This window comes from Salvelinus alpinus, chromosome 24, assembly GCF_045679555.1.
Source record: "Salvelinus alpinus chromosome 24, SLU_Salpinus.1, whole genome shotgun sequence".
NCBI lineage: Eukaryota > Metazoa > Chordata > Actinopteri > Salmoniformes > Salmonidae > Salvelinus > Salvelinus alpinus.
Window position 1 is genome coordinate 18,563,893 of NC_092109.1, and position 13,045 is coordinate 18,576,937.

The 13,045-nt window shown below is 40.9% G+C and overlaps 1 long non-coding RNA gene across 1 annotated transcript; it reads left to right on the top strand.

Annotated features, from left to right (window-relative positions):
- Positions 1 to 5,088: 5,088 nt before the first annotated feature.
- LOC139552263 (uncharacterized) lies at positions 5,089 to 6,276 on the top strand. The gene is made up of 2 exons (XR_011670404.1): positions 5,089 to 5,209; positions 5,310 to 6,276. It is a non-coding gene; the product is annotated as an uncharacterized lncRNA (long non-coding RNA).
- The last annotated feature ends 6,769 nt before the right edge of the window (positions 6,277 to 13,045 follow it).

Sequence of the window (13,045 nt, forward strand, 5' to 3'; positions counted from 1 at the left end):
TATTAGGATCCCCATTAGCTGTTACGAAAGCAGCATCTACTCTTCCTGGGGTCCACACAAAACAAGTAACATGACATAATAGACAACAGAACTACATATGTTTCAAAACAGAACACATAGTCCACATATAAATACATACAAAATCTCTAGTTCAATTAGGGGAGAGGCGTTGTGCCGTAAGGTGTTGCTTTATCTTTTTTTAAACCAGATTTTCTGTTCATTTGAGCAATAATGGCTTTATATAATACAGTACACTTTTTTGAATTTGTTCTGGATTTAGGGACTGTGAAAAGACCCCTGGTGGCATGTGGGGTAAGTGTGTGTGTCAGAGCTGTGTGTAAGTTGAGTATGCAAACAATTTGGAATTTAACAACGTTTCTTATAAAAATAAAAAAAGTCAGTCTCTCCTCGACTCTTAGCCAAGAGCGACTGGCATGCATAGTATTTATATCATTTATATTAGCCCTCTGATTACAATGAAGAGCAAGACGTGCCGCTCTGTTCGTTGAAGTCATGCGCGGCCATGCAGTCGTGGGTAAACTGAGTACAGGAGGGGACTAAGCCTGCACCCGAGGGGCCTCCGTGTTGATGGTCAGTGTGGCAGATGTGTTGTTGCCTACCCTCAGCACCTGGGGTCGGCCCGTCAGGAAGTCTAGGATCCAGTTAGAGGGATGTGTTCAGTCCCAGGGTCCTTAGCAATAGTGATGCGCTTGGAGGGCACTATGGTGGTGAACGCTGAGCTACAGTCAACGAATAGCATTCTCACATAGGTGTTCCTTTTGTTCAGGTGGGAAAGGGCAGTGTGGAGTGTAATATAGAGATTGCGTCATCTTTAAAAATATATACACTACCATTCAAAAGTTTGGGGTCACTTAAAAATGTCCTTGTTATTGAAAGAAAAGCACATTTTTTTTGTCCATTAAAATAACATCAAATTGATCAGAAATACAGTGTAGACATTGTTAATGTTGTAAATTACTATTGTAGCTGGAAATGGAAGAATATTTTTATGGAATATCTACATAGGTGTACAGGGGCTCATTATCAGCAACCATCACTCCTGTGTTCCAATGGCATGTTGTGTTAGCTAATCCAAGTTTATCATTTTAAAAGGCTTACTGATCATTAGAAAACCCTTTTGCAATTATGTTAGCACAGCTGAAAAATGTTGTTCTGATTAAAGAAGCAATAAAACTGTCCTTCTTTAGACTAGTTGAGTATTTGGAGCATCAGCATTTGTGGGTTTGATTACAGGCTCAAAATGGCCAGAAACAAAGAACTCTCTTCTGAAACTCGTCAGTCTATTCTTGTTCTGAGAAATGAAGGCTATTCCATGCGAGAAATTGCCAAGAAATTGAAGATCTCGTACAACGCTGTGTACTACTCCCTTCACAGAACAGTGCAAGCTGTCTCTAACCAGAATAGAAAGAGTGGGAGGCCCCGGTGCACAACTGAGCAAGAGGACAAGTACATTAGTGTCTAGTTTGAGAAACAGATGCCTCACAAGCCCTCAACTGGCAGCTTCATTAAATAGTACCCGCAAAACACCAGTCTCAACGTCAACAGTAAAGAGGCGACTCTGGGATGCTGGCCTTCTAGGCACTCTGTCCAGTGTCTGTGTTCTTTTGCCCATTAATCTTTTATTTTTATTGGATGATCTGAGATATGGCTTTTTCTTTGCAACTCTGCCTAGAAGGCCAGCATCCCGGAGTCGCCTCTTCACTGTTGACGTTGAGACTGGTGTTTTGCGGGTACACAGCATGGCAGCAGCACAACATGGTACAAACCTTATTGGGCAAAGACAACAGCACAAAGGGTGAGAAGGTAGAGACGACAATACATCACGTGAAGCAGCCACAACTGTCAGAGTGTCCATGACTGAGTTTTTGAATGAAGAGTTTGAGATAAAACTGTCCAGTTTGAGTGTTTGTTGCAGCTCGTTCCAGTCGCTAGCTGCAGCGAACTGAAAAGAGGAGCAACCCAGGCAGATGTGTGCTTTGGGAGCTGCAGCGAACTGAAAAGAGGAGCAACCCAGACAGATGTGTGGGGACCTCTTGAAGCTAGGGGGCAGAATTTTTATGTTTGGAAAAATAACGTTCCCAATGTAAGCTGCCTATTTCTCAGGCCTTGATGACCTGCCTAAGGCTGTGGAATACTGAACATAACGCGCCAAACAAATGGAGGTTTTTTAATATAAAAATAATTTTTAGCGAACAAAAGGAACATTTGTGTAACTGGGAGTCTCGTGAGTGCAAACATCCGAAGATCATCAAAGGTAAGTGATTCATTTTATTGCTTTTCTGGCTTTCGTGACCAATATACATTGCTGCTAGGTGTTCTTAAAGTTTTGTCTAGTGATCGATAAACTCACACAAACGCTTGGATTGCTTTCGCTGTAAAGTATATTTTCAAAATCTGACACGACAGGTGAATTAACAACAAGCTAAGCTGTGTTTTGCGATATTGCACTTGTGATTTCATTAATATAAATATTTTTTGCTTTTTTATTTTTAATTTGGTGCTCTGCAATTCAGCGGTTGTTTACGAAAATGATCCCGCTAAAGGGATCTGTGTGTCAAGAAGTTTTAACAGAATGTGACTGGCAGAACGGGTGTTGTATATGGAGGATGAGGGCTGCAGTAGATATCTCAGATAGGGGGAAGTGAGGCCTAAGAGGGTTTTATAAATAAGCATCAACCAATGGGTCTTGCGATGGGTTGGGGGCAAATCTGATGGCCGAATGGTAAAGAACATCTAGCCGTTCGAGAGCACCCTTACCTGCCGATCTATAAATTACATCTCCAAAATTGGGCTCCCAAGTGGTGCAGCGGTCTAAGGCACTGCATCTCAGTGCTTGAGGCGTCACTACAGACACCCTGGTTCGAATCCAGGCTGTATCACAACCGACTGTGATTGGGAGTCCCATAGGGCGGTGCGCAATTGGCCCAGCGTCGTCCGGGTTTGGCTGGGGTATGCCGTCATTGTAAATAACAATTTGTTCTTATCATATATATCCAATAACGTTCCAACCGGAGCATTCCTTCTGTCTGTAGAAGTTATGGAACGCAAGGCGATATCATGAGGAATGCGCATGACCAGGAACTGGCAATCTGCCAGACCACTGACTCATTCCCCTCTCATCCGGCCCCACAACACAGTATAAACTTCATTCAACATTCTACTGACTGTTGACATCTAGTGGAAGGCGTAGGAAGTGCAAACAGATCCATATATTGCAGGGAATTGAATAGGCGATGAGTTTAACATCGACCAGCCTCAGAATTTCCACTTCCTGTTTGGATTTTTTCTCAGGTTTTTGCCTGCCATATGAGTTCTGTTATACTCACAGACATAATTCAAACAGTTTTAGAAACTTCAGAGTGTTTTCTATCCAATACTAATAATAATATGCATATATTAGTAAATGAGACTGAGGAGCAGGCCGTTTACTCTGGGCACCTTTCATCCAAGCTACTCAATACTGCCCCTGCAGCCATAAGAAGTTAACTGACTTGCCTAGTTAAATAAAGGTTAAATCAAATATGGGTAGGATGGTCAACTGAATCAAGGTTAATTTCGCAGCCGTGGTGAAAGAGGAGCGATTACAATAGAGGAAACCAAGTCTAGAATTAACCTTAGCCTGCAGCTTTGATATGTGCTGAGAGAAGGACAGTGTACCGTCTAGCCATACTCCCAGGTACTTGTATGAGGTGACTACTTCAAGCTCTAAACCTTCAGAGGTAGTAATTACACCGGTGGGGAGAGGGGTATTCTTCTTACCAAACCACATGACCTTTGTTTTGGAGGTGTTCAGAACAAGATTAAGGGCAGAGAAAGCTGTGTAACTGTTGGGGCGGTATTAGAATTGGAATGGGTCCAGGTTGTCTGGGATGATGGTGTTGATGTGAGCCATTCAAAGCATTTCATGGCTACAGATGTGAGTGCTATGGGGCAATAGTAATTTAGACAGGCTACCTTGGCATTCTTGGACACAGAATGTTTTAAGCTCATCCTTCTATGTTTGACATTATTATAACATATATACTAGGGCCCTTCGCTAGGAGAGCAAATATGTTTATTTTGCATCCAGTGAAATTCAAAGCTCTATTTGTCATCTATAATCGCCCCGTCTACATTTTCATACACTAAATTGTGTAGTAGACCTTTACAGTAGATCACAGTTCAGATTATTAACACAATCCTGCAAGTTTGTCTAGCCTGGTAAGATACCACTCCGATCACGTTTCAGGTTGTAACTCCTTGGCCAATGGAGAAAAAAAATACAAACCATTCTCTTATAGGTGTCTTGTTTTAATGAGCATGAAAAGGAATGACTCTTTAGACTGTTAAATTATTGCATTCATTTAATAGTGCATACAATTCTTATTTTGGTTAAATATTGAGTAAACCAAACTATGGTATATTACACTTATTTGCTGTAGCTGTATAATCGTAATTTTCTTACCGCTGAGTCACAACATGGCTTGGCTTCAGAAGATAGTTTCTGTCATAGACTGTATGGGTTATAGACTGTTTACACCCCGACCCGAGTACTCTGGTCTGCCACCTCTGGGGCCTCATTTATAAAACTGTGTGGAAGATTCACTCAAAAGATGGCGTACGGACGAAACACAGAAAGTGCTTACGCACAAAAATATTATTATTTATAACACAGTGCGCACGCATGTCCCACGCCGGTTTCCCTTTATAAATCACAATCAACTCGAAATTTGGGCACGTGAGCGAGCGTCTTGTCCCACCCTTTTAACGCTCATAGTTGCCTATAAATAGTCAGTGAAACGCCCCTAATTAATATTCAGCCATACTGACTGCATGACGGCAAATCCCGACAGAAAGGCCAAAAAAGCAATGTCACACAATGTGAAATTGAAGTTCTTGTAGGGGAGGCTGAAGCAAAAAAATATATTGTTTATTGGACACAGTGTGAGCATTACAAATGCTAAAAATGCATTAGTGGCGGACGCTGTGAATGCTGCTGGCTCAGAAGGTAAAAAATACGTGGTCCGACATAAAGGCCAAAAGGCACATAGCCTTACACAGACAAAGTGATTGTGCCACGAGCGGGGGAAAGGGGACACCGGAGCTCAACCCCCTTGATGGGCGATTTGCCAGTATTATAGGGGAATCCCACCTGAGTGGAGTAGTGACGGAGGAGGACACGACATACAGGACGCACCGGATGATCCAGGTATGTAATTAGTATTCCCTCGTTTGAAAAGAGTAAACCAAATGCATTCAAGTTGTTTAAACATTTTATTTACACAAACAATTGTGACTATTGTTTTTAGTCCCTGCGGGGTCGGTGGTGCTGCAGCTGAGTACGCCCAGCCCTGGTGTCTCCCCTGCACCTCGTGCGTCACAACCCTCCACCCTCCCTCCGGTAGTGTCCTCACAGATGCAGTCCTGCAAACGCAGAGAGACACCATCGACGCTATTAACGAGGTTGCCAAGGAGTTGAAGTGGGACAGGCACGGCTTGGTTTCTGCGGGTGTAACCGATGTGAAATGGCTATTTAGTTAGCGGGGTGCGCGCCAACAGTGTTTCAATTGGTGACGTCACTCGCTCTGAGACCTTGAAGTAGTTGCAGAGGGTCCATGGTTCGAGCCCAGGTTGGGGTGAGGAGAGGGACGGAAGCTATACTGTTACATGGGTGCTTCTCTGTAAAATTGGGCCCAGTACAGCACAGAGATCCAAGAGAACAGCTCTTGGTAATTGGAACAGGCTCATAAACCACTCATCATTGGCCAGTAAATCTTCCATTCGCCAAATCTTTTAACCGTGCTAATGCGGCCATTGTGCGTCATTACGCATTGTAATTGCATACCTTTCTATACCCACCCATTCGATTGTCAAAGCTACCCAATTGCGTAACACCTCCAGGTGTGGTAATTACCCTGAGTGTAACTGACAATAACAGGGCCATTATCACATTGACAGTTCTGCGCAACGAACATGTGACATTTACATTTAAGTCATTTAGCAGACGCTCTTATCCAGAGCGACTTACAAATTGGTGCATTCACCTTATGACATCCAGTGGAACAGCCACTTTACAATAGTGCATCTAAATCGTGACAACAATATATGAAACTGCACTCGTATCTTCCCGACTGGAGCATCGAAAACAGCATCAGTTTAAACGTAATTTGTCCTACTGTTCACCTTATTATTTATGAGAATACATTTCATAACATGCAAGTATGGTTTAATAATTACAGAGCCAATTAAATATGATTCTCGATTAAACTGTACAACATATTTGAGGGATTATTTTGCAAAAACATATCTCCGTTTATTTATTATCCTAAGTCATGTTTTTTGTGTGTGCACTCCAGGGAACTCATATGTAATATTTCGATTTATTTTACACAATGGTATCAATTTCAAAGCGTTTCTCGAGTTTCATCCTTCTGCCATCGGAGTCGCGGGTTATTATTTATCCAATTTATGTGCGTACCTGACCAAATAACTATTCATAAACTTTACTAAAAAATACATGTTGTACAGGAAATGATAGATACACTAGTTCTTAATGCAATCGCCGTGTTAGAATTCTAAAAATAACTTTAGTACGACATACAGCTTACGTTATAGCGAGAGAGCGCCCAAAATCTGGGCGGAAACTATTAGTAAACATTTGACAGAAATACGAAATAACATCATAAATGGGTCCTACTTTTGGTGAGCTTCCATCAGAATCTTGTACAAGGGGTCCTTTGTCCAGAACAATCGTTGTTTGGATTTAGAATGTCCTCTTCGTCTGTTGATTTAGCAACCAAAACTTGCCAAGTGGCGGGAAGCTGTCCATCGTCACCAAACGCAGAGAACGGAACACGCCAAAACTCCCAAAAAAATTCTGATTTTTCACTTTCTGACAGGAAGTTTGCTGCAAAATGAGTTCTGTTTTACTCACAGATATAATTCAAACGGTTTTAGAAACTTGAGTGTTTTCTATCCAATAGTAATAATAATATGCATATTGTACGAGCAAGAATAGAGTACAAGGCCGTTTAAATTGGGCACGATTTTTCCCCAAAGTGAAAATAGCGCCCTCTATCCTCAACAGGTTTTAACACCCCTATGGAAGTTCCGTTGCTCCCGCTCATCCCAGAGAGGAAGAGGCGAAGCGGAGGGATAATTTGGCCAAAAAACTGTCTTCGCCAGCAGGTGGCGATGTTCTTTTCGGTCACCAAGCGAGGAGTTTTTGTGTGGAGGTCGATAAGAGTGTCGAATTTGGTCAAAAACAAAAAAGTAATAGCTTATTTGCTACGTGATGTTTATTTGATCAAATATAAGTTTCATAATGCTTAGGTTATGGGTGTACTGATATAAGTAGGACACGTGACATCCCGGCAACTTTGAGAGAAAAAAACCACTACACATCTCAAGATGGCTATGCATATAGTAGCAGAGTATCTTTTTATTTTATTTTTATTAACAACAAATCAATACAGGAAGTACATGTGGGAACACGAGTGTACATATAAATAATATACAAAGGACAATTGGGTGGGGGGCAGGGTTGGGGGGTACAATATCACATTACACAAGGACCTTAAGGGACATACATACACTTATTATTCTAACAGCTTTTTTGTTAGAGTATTTAATTGTCTTAAAATACAGTTACATTTATTTTTGAAAGATAAGAAAATGTGGTGTTTTGTTTGTAAATTTACATTTGTGAATATGAAACTTGGCCAAAAGAATAATGAAATGAATTACATAAAAAAAATTCATCTTATTTCTATCGTAGGTAAAGAATCCAAGCAGTACATCTCTCCACAATAGTGTAAGATCTTCATAAATGTGTTAAATTATAAATTTATTGATGTCTTGCCACAGTTTTCTTACATGAATACAACGCCAAAAAAGATGCAACACTGTTTCCGGGTGGTCATTACAAAAGGAGTAATTAGAGTTGATGTTTTCCTTAAACTTCTTCATATAGTGGTTGGCAGGATAATCTTTATGAGTAATTTTAAAGGAAACTTCATTTTGTTAAGAAGTAGGTATGTGTGGCAACATCCAAACTTTTCCCCAACAGATATCAATAAATCCATTCCAATAAGGCATGACATAAGGTATAGATACATCCTGCTGAAACAAGGTTCGTATCGCTCGGGTTGTTGAATGGACCAAAAAATAATCAAATCTATCCTACTGATAAGTCAATAGGGTCAACGGAAGGTAGGCTCTGAGGGTCAGGTCTTGACACGTCCCTGAATAATAAAGCAACACCTGAGGGAATGGCATCTAAAACAATTGCAAAATCTGTAAGTGTTATAGGGACCTTGTAAAGTGATAAGACTTCCTTATAACTAAGTAAAAGACCCTCTGCATTTACCAGTTGGCTCACCAATAGGATATTATTTCGGAACCAATACTCTAAAAACAAAGAAGTATTTTTATACAATATATCCTGATTATTCCATATATAATATCTGTGTGGAGAAAAATTCTGCTTATAAATTAAGGACCATGACAAGAAAACCTGCCTATGAAAAGCAGAAAGTTTCACTGGTTCTCTGTCAATATTATAATTGCAAACCAACATGAAGTTAAGGCCACCAAAAGTAGAGAAGACATGATGAGGAATAAAATTCCACATAGAAGTGGGTCTTCTTAGGAATTGTTTTATCCAATTGATCTTAAAAGTATTATTTAAGGTAGTAAAATTCAGAAAATTCAGCTCACCATTTTCATAAGTGTTCATTACAACAGTTTTCCGAATGTAATGGGTACGGTTTCTCCACAGAAAGTTGAAAAGCATCTGGTCTATCTCCTTGCTTATTTTACTGTCAAGATATAAATATAGAGCGCCATATGTTAGTCTAGAGATACCTTCAGCCTTGGTTATTAGGACTCTTCCTTTTAAAGATAAGTCCCTCTGTAGCCATTGATTTAGCTCGCAGACTTTCCAGGAGATGACAATGATCCTGAACTCTCTGTCCTGATAGGAGCAGACTACTACTGGCAGATAGTATCAGGCAGAGTGGAGCGACTGACGGAGACGCTGGTTGCTTTAGAGAGCACCTTTGGATGGTCGGTGCAGGGACCTGTGTTCATGTCAAGTGTCGCCGAGGCAACCTGCATGTTCATCCCACTTGATGAAGACACACTAGTCTCCAAACAACTGCATGCATTCTGGGAGCTGGAGTCTCTGGGTATAATAAGCGAGAAAACACAGAACCCAGAGGAAAACGAGGCTCTGCAGAGGTTCGAGGAAACAACCACCTTCAAAGATGGGCGATACCACGTGGAGTTGCCATGGAAATGAGAAATGCCAGAACTCCAAGACAACTATAGAATCGCCAAGAAACGGTTTGAAGGTCTGAAGAAAAGACTGAAGAAGGATGTGACGTTGTATGGCAGATACAATAAAGTAGTAGAGGACTACTTACAACAGGATATGGCAGAGGACGTGCCCAAGGACAACGCATCAAGCGCAGACAACGTAAAATACTACTTACCTCACCATGCAGTACTCCGAGAAGATAAGGTGACGACAAAACTGAGTGGTGTTTGATGCCTCGTCCCATGAAGATGGCTGTCCATCCCTCAATGACTGTCTACTCACAGGACCGAACCTGAATCCGGATCTGCTCAGCGTTCTGATAAAGTTCAGACTACATGAGATCGCATTCATGGCAGACATCAAGAAAGCTTTCCTGCAGATATCCCTAGCAGAGAGAGACAGAGACGCCGTGAGATTTCTATGGCTCACAGGCCCACCAAGGGGAGAAAATGAAGAGGAGCTGCGTGTGCTGAGGATGAAAAGAGTGGTATTTGGAGCTTCCCCAAGTCCATTCTTGCTGGCAGCTACAATCAGGAAGCACCTGAAACAATATGAAACAGAACAACCAGAAGTTGTAGAGATACTGAGAGAGTCACTCTATGTAGATGACTTCATCTACATAGAGAAAAGTTCACGCAATGTTGAAGAGGCTTACCTTGTGACAACAACTGCAAAGCGAATGCTGTCGATTGCAGGCATGGACCTCTGCAAGTGGATGACCAACTCTCCTGAATTGAAAACAAAATGGGAGGAGAGTACGACAACTGACCACCCGTTGACGCTAGAAACACAAGGATTAGTGCTGAAAGGTTTAGTATGGAGACCGGAAACAGATGACTTTGTGTTTGACCTCAGGCCGCTACTGAGCATTCTAAAGCAAAAGGAAAACACAAAGAGACGTGTTCTACAGTCATCTGCACGCATCTTCGACCCTCTTGGTTTCCTGACCCCCTTCACCATCAGGATCAAGTGCATGTTCCAGGAAATGTGGGAGAGGGGACTCAGCTGGGACAAAGAATTACCACCTGATCTGACACGAGAATGGCAACAGTGGTGTTCAGAACTACCCCAGTTACACCAGCTCACCATACCAAGGTGGTACAGAACAGACATGCGGCCACAGAATAGCCACACCCTGAAACTACACGTGTTCTGTGATGCAAGTGAAAGGGCTTACAGTGCAGTAGCTTACTTGCAAGGTGAATCACAAGACAGGGAAACAACAAGTCTAGTCGCATCCATGTCCAGGGTAGCCCCACTCAAGAAAATGACGTTGCCACGCCTGGAGCTCATGGGAGCTGTGATTGGAGCGAGACTAGCAAACAACCTGATGACCACACTGAAAGTGGAAGAAAAACAGATCAAAATGTGGACAGACTCGATGATCGTGCTGCATTGGATTTGCAGCTCAGCTCAGAAATGGAAACAGTTTGTTGCGAACAGAGTGACGGAGATCCAGTCCTTGACCAATCCAGAGTCATGGTCACATATTGAAGGGAAAACTAATCCAGCTGACCTCTATGGCACCAAAATATAGAATAACTATCTTCAAAGTAATGACTCGGGACGTCGGGTTTGATATGAAAGCTTCTTTTAGTAATAATACTTGTTCACGTTACATTTACAAACTTTAGATTCTACAGAATAATGAGTTGCTAGCGCAAAGGAGTCAAAATAATCACCTGTCAATTGCACTTAACTAGCGCGTTCGCTCTCTACTTCCTCTCGCAAGGCATTCTGGAACTTGCAGTCAAAAGCCTAATTCAATACTAACCAGTACAAAATATGTATGTAGTTCTTTCAATCTCCAACACACAAATTCTAATACAATTACAAATATCTTTAGATGGAGCTCGATGAATTAACTTAAACATTAACTCTGTAACCCATTAAAGTTACAACAGTATCATCAGCCAGCTGGCTTATAATAATTTCTTTACCAGCTAAGGAAATACCTTGTTCAGGACTATTATTGAATGAATTTGTAAAAAGTGGGGTGATTTAATAAAAACAGGTACGGAGAGATAGGACAACCTTGCCTAAGGACAACCTTGCCTAATTCCTCTCTTTAACTCAAATCTAGGTGAGGTGCCATATTTCAATTTGATAGAGCTGTTACCATTTGTATAGAGAGTCTTAATAGCCTTACAGAAAAAATCCCCAAAGCCAAGTCTCTCAAGGGAGTGAAAGAGGAACTGATGCTCTACTGTGTCAAATGCTTTATAAAAATCAAAAAAATTATATGAAGCTATCCTCAGTTATTAGGTCTGAGTAGTCAAGTATGTCTAATACTAGTCTGATATTGTTAGAAATATGGCTGTTCCTCATAAAGCCAGACTGTGTTTCATCAATGATTGCATCCAGGACTTCTTTAATTCTTTTTGCAAGTAGTAAGGCTAAATCTTATAGTCATTATTAAGAAGACAAATTGGACGCCAGTTATCAATGAGCAGAACTTCTTTTTTAGGCTTATGTATCAGTGTTATTAACCCCTGACTCATTGTAGGAGGGAGAACATTGTTTTTAATACTCTCTAAAAAGACTTCAAATAGGAAGGGAGCTACTTGTTCAGAAAATAATTTGTAAAATTCTTATGTAATTCCATCAACACCTGGTGATTTATTGTTCTTTAGATGTTTGATAGACTATAATCTCTTCAACTTTGATGGGTTCATCACACTGTTTAGATTCTATATCACTGATAGAGTGAACATTATTCAGTGAGTTAAAAAACATATCTGTGGATTCCTGACAGTATGTAGAGCTATACAATTTCCTGTAAAAATTGCTACAGTATTTAACGATTCATTTTTGGTCATCTGTAATAACACCATCAATGTTTAACTTATGGATAGTGTTATTTGTAGAGTGAAATTTCTCAAGTCTAAAGAAATAGGATGAATTCTGTTCTCCCTCAATCCATTTTTTCCTAGATCTAATAAAGGCTCCGTCTGCTTTTAATCTATATATATTATCCAGTTTATTTTGTAACTCAATCAGTTCCATCTTCTCCTCCCCCGAGAGGCCGGCTGGGGACCTCTGAGAACCGGGAAGTTATCTTAATGATCACCTTTTCCTCCTCAGCTCTTCTGGACTTAGCAAGATTACTACCATATTTTCTGAGGTATTTGGACACCTCAAATTTAAAGAGCTCCCAGTTCTTGCAATAAGATTTTTTCTTCACAAGCGTAGCATAGCTAAGCATAGCATAGCATCTCTCTCCATTGAATTCAGGCAGTTGACGTCAACACCACCATCGAATATTCAAAAAAGTATTAAAATAGCGAGATGTATCCACCAATCCAAAGAGAGGAATAGGCCAGAGATTGACAGCTTAGTCCTTAGTGAACTATTGTGCAGAGCACCGTTGAAAAGGATACCTTGGTCTCAATTAGGATTCCCTGTATAAATAAAGGTTAAATTAAAATAACCAGAGATTTATAAACACAAAAATATCAATAGTAAGCAGTAAACAAAGTATACTATATCTGTTGTGTGTGTAAAACGTGGGCCTACTCAAGGTACAGGAAATAGAATGTGCAAAACCATGTAGCTATTTGTTGACAGAGGAATTTGTTGACAGCCAGAGTGAGTGTCCTCTGCATTATTCATCCATAATTACTGGTGCAGACATCTGTGATGATGAATGTTCTCTCATTGGCTTGTCAGCGCAGTCTGCACAGTGCACATGCTTCCAACAGCTACAGAGCACTCAGAGCACTCTGA